This window comes from Elephantulus edwardii, unplaced genomic scaffold (genome assembly GCF_000299155.1).
Source record: "Elephantulus edwardii isolate Elephantulus edwardi_28Jun2011 unplaced genomic scaffold, EleEdw1.0 scaffold00190, whole genome shotgun sequence".
Classification (NCBI taxonomy): domain Eukaryota; kingdom Metazoa; phylum Chordata; class Mammalia; order Macroscelidea; family Macroscelididae; genus Elephantulus; species Elephantulus edwardii.
In genome coordinates, this window is record NW_006399940.1 from 2,860,299 (window position 1) to 2,867,315 (window position 7,017).

Below are 7,017 nucleotides of genomic sequence, written 5' to 3' on the forward strand. Positions count from 1 at the left end.
GCCTCTAGGATAATCTGTTCTGCATACAGGTTGAAAAGGTATGGAGACAGGACACATCCCTGGCCTACACCCTTCCCAATTTTGAACCATGCAGTGTTATCCTGCTCTGTTCTGACTACTGCCTCTTGGGCCAAGTATATAGGTGTAGCATTAGCATGATTAAATGTTTTGGGGTGTTGATAGATATTTAATATTATTTCCACTTGATAGTTGTTGTTGTTTGTTGTCATGTGCCATCAAGTCGCTTGTGACTAATAGCAACCCTATGTACAATAACCCTGAAACCTGCTCTATCTGGTACCAATCTTATTGTCTTTGACACATCCACCTGCATTACCCCAGTCATTGAATCAATCCATCTCATCGAAGGTCTTCCTCTCTTGCGCTGCCACCCCATTTTTCCAAGCATGATATCCTTCTCCAAGGACTAATCTCGCCTTGCAACATGCCCAAAATTTGTCAGATGAAGCCTCAGAATCCTTGCCTCCAAAGAGCAGCCTGATTTCCCTCTCTCTAGGACGAATCTGTTCTTCTGACAGTCCATGGTATATTCAATACTCTTCTCCGGCACTTCAGCTCAGAGGCATTCATTCTCTTTCTTTCACCCTAGTTACTGTCCAGCTTTCTAACACACAGCAAGTAACTGTGAAGACAATGGCCTACATCAGATGAACCTTAGTTTCCAGACTGACATCATTGCTCTTCAGTACTCTGGAGAGGCCTCTGACAGTATATTTTCCCAATACAGTTCATCTTTTGATTTCCTGACTGCTAGTACCAAGAGTGTTGATTGTGGATCCAAGCAAACTAAACCTATTAACAATTTCAATATCTTCATCTCTATCATAATGCTTCTAATCAGCCCAGTGGAGAAGAGTATCTTGTAAAAATAATATCAATATTCTTAAAAAGTTCCTTGTACAGATGTTTTTCTCTTTCAAGTTCTCATCACTGTAATAGTAGAATGACTAGGTTATATGTTTAGATGTAAGCTTAACTATTTAAAATTGTACTTATTTATTTATTTTCCTACTAGTTTATTTATAAAACTCGAATACAAATTCGAACAATTCTTTTCAATTTCCCTCACCCCCACCCTCAAATTGTACAACCCACTGCTAACTTTTTAGAAAACTGTAAATTATACTCTATTTACATCATTATTTATTCACACCAACACAATTTCAGTTGCTCATCATGCTCGCTAATTCTGATCAGTCTTTTTAATTTGACTGTTTTAATAAGTGAATGATAATACTCATGTACTTTTCATGTGATCATTTGTAAAAAAAATACAGAACAGCCTTAATTATACTTCTTCAATTATTATCTGTCATTTTGTCAGTGTTGCTGTGATACTGAAAGTTACACCACTGATATGTCAAAGTCTAGAAGAGTCAACCATCATGGACAATCAGCACAGCATCTACATTAAGAAAGGCTAAGAAAGGTCAGGAGATATAATTCCAAAATTATTCATTGAAAGTCTTATGAATTACAACAGAGCACCAACATATTTGCCTTGGACTTGTCATCAAACACCAAAGAATTCAAACTCACTTTTATTGAGTTGGTTAAGATTCATAGTAACCCCTCCATGGGTTTCTAAAATCTACTTCTGACTTGCTGGTGAACTAAAAGCTCCAAATTTTGGGTTAGCAGCCCAAAAATTTAGGCATTGCAATACCAGATACCTGGACATTCCATCAAGAAGGAAAAATTTAGAAAGAAGGACATAAAGTTTGACAAAGTAGAAGAACAACAAAGTTACAGGTACTTATGGTGAAATAGATTTGACAACTAATTGCAAGAACAGACTTGACTATAGGTCGCGGGAGCGGGGCTGCTAACCGGAGCCTGGCCCGCATCCCGCCCGCCAACCACACTGACGCCTGTGCCGCCTTTTCACCACCTGGAATGGGATGATTGTTTTTTACGCTCTCCTGATAAGTGTCAGAGGGCTGCCCGTGCTGGCATCCATGAGCAAGGCTGCGGACCTTCTGAACTCGCTGGAAGGTCATCGTGGTCTTCTTCATGGGGTTCGCTGGGCTCTGGCTGGTCTATGTCCACTACCAACCGCTACAGTGACACCTACCCACTGTCCCCACCCCAGAAGACCGCTGGGGGTGGGGGTTACACGCTATTGACTCGCTGTCGTCGCCGACTTGGACACCGAATCCCGGGCCCAGAAGGAACACATCTGTTTCAGTTACCTGAAAAAGATCTACCAGATACTGTCGAATAGCGGGGACCGGGTGACTGAGGAGTGGGATCCTGACCACCAGGTCCTGGAGCCCCACCTGGCGGGGAATGGGCAGGCCATGGAGCTGTTAGAGCTCATTGTCTTCAACGGGAAGCTATACTCCGTGGTTGACCGCACAGGCGTGGTCTACCACATCCATGGCGCCAAGGCTGTGCCCTGGGTCATCCTGGCTGCTGGGGACAGCACTGTGGGTAAACGCTTCAAAGCTGAGTGGCTGGCCGTGAAGGACGAGCATCTATAGGAGTGGACCATCACCACGGACAAGGTGGTGAAAAAGAACCCCCAGTGGGTGAAGGGGGCGGGCCACAAGAGCACCGTGGACTGCTAAAACTGAGGGCCTCTGCTGGCAGCCAGCCACCAGGGTATCTCATCCACGAGTCGGCCTGCTGCATCGATGCACTGCAGTGCGGGTTCTTCCTGCGGTGCCAGGCCAGCCAGGAGCGAGAAGGAGGATGAGCGCAGGGGCATCAAGCGGCTGCTGAGTGCCTCCCCCGTGTCTGCGAGCCCTGTAGGCGACCAGGTCCCCACACACAAGGCTTCACTTCCTTAAAGCACTTCATGCCCAAGGCTGACAGCTTCCTCCTACTCTGGAGATGCACATCAGCAGCGTTAAAAAGGAGGGGGTGGAGTTCATCTGAAAGGTCAAGACTTCGTGAGAGGAAACTGAGGCCTGTCAGAAACCAGTGGGTGCAGAGGCCAACCTGTGTCCTGCCAGGAAGGCCGGTGTTTGCAGGGCCTGAGCCTCGGCCAGCTGGGACAAATATCAGCAAACTGCCTTTTCTGTCAGCTCTAAGCAATGGTCATGCCTTTGAAGATTCTTATGTGACTTGAACTTTGTGTTTTCCCAGGAAAAGAGGTCCCCCTGCTGCCCACACTTGATCCTGGTCTTGAGGACAAGTGTCTGGAAGAGTCCACAGCCCTTGTTTATCTGACTAGTGGAAATTTTGCAGTTGCTTTCTCCCCAACCCCCCAAATGCGTGACTGAACAGGCTTGTCTTGGACCTGTTGTTAGAGGGCCACGTGGTCAGCGACCCTGTTGTCCATGCTCCCTGTTGTCATTCACCTTTGTCGCCTGTGCTCCCCATGTCAGCTCACTGTCAGTGGTCCCCATTGTCTCTGCTGTCATTGCTCCTCATCTGTGGCTGCCTGTTGATATAAACCGTCTTAGGTCATTGACCCCATTGTTATTGACCTCTAGCCAATGCTTCCTCTTAGCCATGTTCCTCTTCTCATCAACTCCCACTGTCATCAGCTCCTAAAAGGCTCTTGCCTTCTCTTGATGCTCCAGGTTAAAAGCAGGGAAAGCTTGGGCCACCATCAAAGCCAAGAAAGGACACTGTCATCCGTCCACAGTACACAGTGCTCCTCCCTAAAGTAGCTATCTTTTTCTGTGATCCCCAGTGATAACTCAGTTGCCCTGGGCTGGGCCAGCTTGCGGCCTTGTGGGTTCTCTTCCTGTGACTGTCCCAACTCTGTAACTAATAGGAGCCACCTCACAAAGCAGAAGGGGCATGCTCCTGAGTGTGACACGCCAGCCTAAAACTCGCTGTGCTGGGCATCACCTGGCCCAGCCCAGTCTCCTGCTTTGCCCAGCAGGCTGTTCAACCAGCTCCTACCTGAGTGTGGTGACCAGAAGCTGTGGATTTAAAACCTGAGCAAGGTAGAGGCCATAGGGCAACTGAAAACAAGCCAATCCTGACGCTGGTGTCTGGAGGCAGCTTTACAGTGTCCTTGGGTACTTTCATTCAGATGTGTCATTATTTTGTAGCCAGCCCCCTTTTCCCTGCCCTCAGCATTCGTTGCTGTAAGCACCAAGTGTGCTCCTGATCTGCTGAGCCTGTCTGTCTATGAACAATAAAGTGTCAGAGGTGATGGTGGACACTGCCAAAAGAAAAAGGATAGACTTGACTATAACACTGATCATGAGAAGTACACAGACTTGGAAATACTAGGTTGATTTTCTTGATTTTTATTATAGTAGCTTTTCCTTTCTTGCTATACATAAGATACTGAGAAATTGAAAAATTGGAATCTATCTGCATGTCTACTTGCTTATCTATGTTATTTATCTGTCATCTATCTTTCTTTCATCTGTCTGTCTATCTCTGGATTATAAACAATCCCTTTTTATAAACAATCATTAGTGAAGTGCTTGATGAGATATTTTGTCCATTTTTAACTTGTTTTATTCATTTTTTGTTTTTGTTATTCTTGTTTGTTTTAACTAAAGTTCTTGGCATATTCTGATTATGTAATTTGGACATATGTGATTTGCAAATATTCTCTCTCAGTCTGTGTTATGCATATCCATAATAGTAAAAGTGTCTTTTTAAAAGAATCTTTCATTTTAATTAAGTTCAATTGATTTCAAAAAATCATAGATCATGTACTTTAAATCTTTTCTAAAAAAATCTTTGTTAAACTAAGATTACAAGAAAATTTTGGTATTTCCTCTTACAGACTGTAATTTTATGTTTCAATATTAGAAATATGATTGTTGTTATCGTTGTTGTTGTTATGTGCCATCGAGTCACCTGCGAGTCATAGCGACCCTATGTATAAGAGCCTTGCCAATCTTATTGTCTGCGGCACACCTATCCCCATTATCCCAGCAATGGAATCAATCCATCTCATCTAAGGTATTCCTCTCCTGTGCTGTCCCTCTACCCTCCCAAGCATAATGTCCCTTTCCAAGGACTGTTCACACCTTGCAACATGTCCAAATTATGTCAGACCTTGCCTCCAAGGAACAGCCTGGCTTTACACTCTCTTGGACAAAGTTGTTTGTTCTCCAAGCAGTCCATGGTATATTTAATACTCTTCTCGAGCAACACAGCTCAAAGGCATCAACTCTATCATCCCTAGTCATTGTCAAGCGCTCTGATGCATAACAAGTAATTGGAAAGACCGTGGCCTGTATCAGACACACCTTAGTCTCCAGACTGACATTGTTGCTCCTCAGTACCTTGGAGAGGTCTCTGACAGCAGACCTTCCCAATGCAATTTGTCTTTTAATTTCATGGCTGTTGGTATCAAGAGTGTTGATTATAGAGCCAAGCAAACTAAAACTCTCAATAATCTCAGTCTCTTCACCATCTATCATTATGCTGATAATTGAGCCAGCAGTGAGAATCTTGTTTTTTTGATGTTGTGCTTCAATCCATATTGAAGGCTGCATAACAAGTGCTTCAGGTCCTCCTCATTTTCAGTAAGCAGGGTTATGTCATCTGCATAACACACATTGTTGATGAGTCTACCTCCAATTCTGATGCCACATTTCTCCTCATACAGGCTAGCCTCCCAGATAATCTGTTCCATATATAGATTGAAAAAATATGGAGATTCCCAATTTTTAACCATGCATTGTTTCCTTGCTCTGTCCTGCTGACTGCCTCCTGGTCCAAGTGTAAGTTCACATAAACACAATCAAGTATTCTGGGATTCCCATTCTTCTCAGGGTCAGCCATGGTTTATTGCGAGGCACACAGTCAAATGCCTTTGCATAGTTAATGAAACACAAATAGACATTCCTCTGGTAGTCTCTGCATTCAGCCAAGATCTATTTGACATTAGCTATAATATCACTGGTGCCATGGCTTCTTCTAAATCCAGCCTACACTTCAGGCAGTTTTCTGTTGCTGTGCTGTTCTAGTCACTTCTGGAAAATCGTCAACAGAATCTTGCTTGCTTGTGTTATTAATGACATTGGAAAATTTACTCACTCTATCAGGCTACTTTTATTTGAAATGGAAACAAATGGCTCTTCCAATCAGTTGGCCAGGTGCTTGTCCTTCAGATTTCTTGGCCAAACTTGGTGAGCACATCGAGGACAGCATCTGTTTATTAGAATATGCCAATTGGTATGCCATCAATTCCTGAGGCCTTGATTTTTGCTAATTATTTCAGAGCAGCTTGAACTTACTCTTTCATCACCACAGTCTCTTGCTTATACATTGTTTCATGAAATTCTTCTATGTCCATCAATTCCTTTTGGTATAATGCCTTTGTACACTCTTTCCATCATCTTTTAATGTTTCCTACATCATTTAATACTATGCCCAAAGCATTCTTAAGTATTGCAACTCAAGGTTTGAATTTGTTCTTCAGTTCCTTCAACTTAAGAAATACCAAGCGAGTTTGGCCTTTTTGATTTTCTGACTCCAGAGCCTTGCACATTTCACTGTAATACTTGACTACGTCTTCCCGCACTGCCCTCTAGAATCTTCTGCTCAACTCCTTCATATCTTGATTTCTTTCATTTGCTTCAGCTTCTCAGTGCTCTAGAGCAATATTTAGAGTTCTTCTGACATCCATCTTAGTCTTTTCTTCCTTCCCTTTCTTTGTAATGACCTTTGGCATTCTTCTTGATGATATTCTTAATATCCTTCAACAGCTCATCTGTCCACGGCCTCAAACCTGTTTCTGAGATGATTTTAAAATTCAGGTGGGATAGACTCAAAGTCAAATTTCGGTTCCTGTAGACTTGATTTAATTTTCCTCAGCTTTAGCTTGAACTTGCATATGAGTAGTTGGTGGTCTATTCCACAATCAGCACGTGGTCTTGTTTTCACAGCTGATATTGAGCTTCTCCAGTGGTTCTTCCCACAGATATAATCAACCTGATTTTTATGCATACCATCAGGTGAAATCCATGTGTATAGCCTACATTTGTGTTTCTTATAAAATGTATTTGCAATGAGTAAGTCATTGATTGTGTAAAATTCCATAATTCTGTCTCCAGCTTTATTTCTTGT

General features: G+C 43.1%; 1 pseudogene; it reads left to right on the forward strand.

The window, feature by feature from the left end:
- The first annotated feature begins 2,062 nt into the window (after window positions 1-2,062).
- LOC102849966 lies at window positions 2,063-3,094 on the forward strand (annotated as a pseudogene).
- Window positions 3,095-7,017: the final 3,923 nt, after the last annotated feature.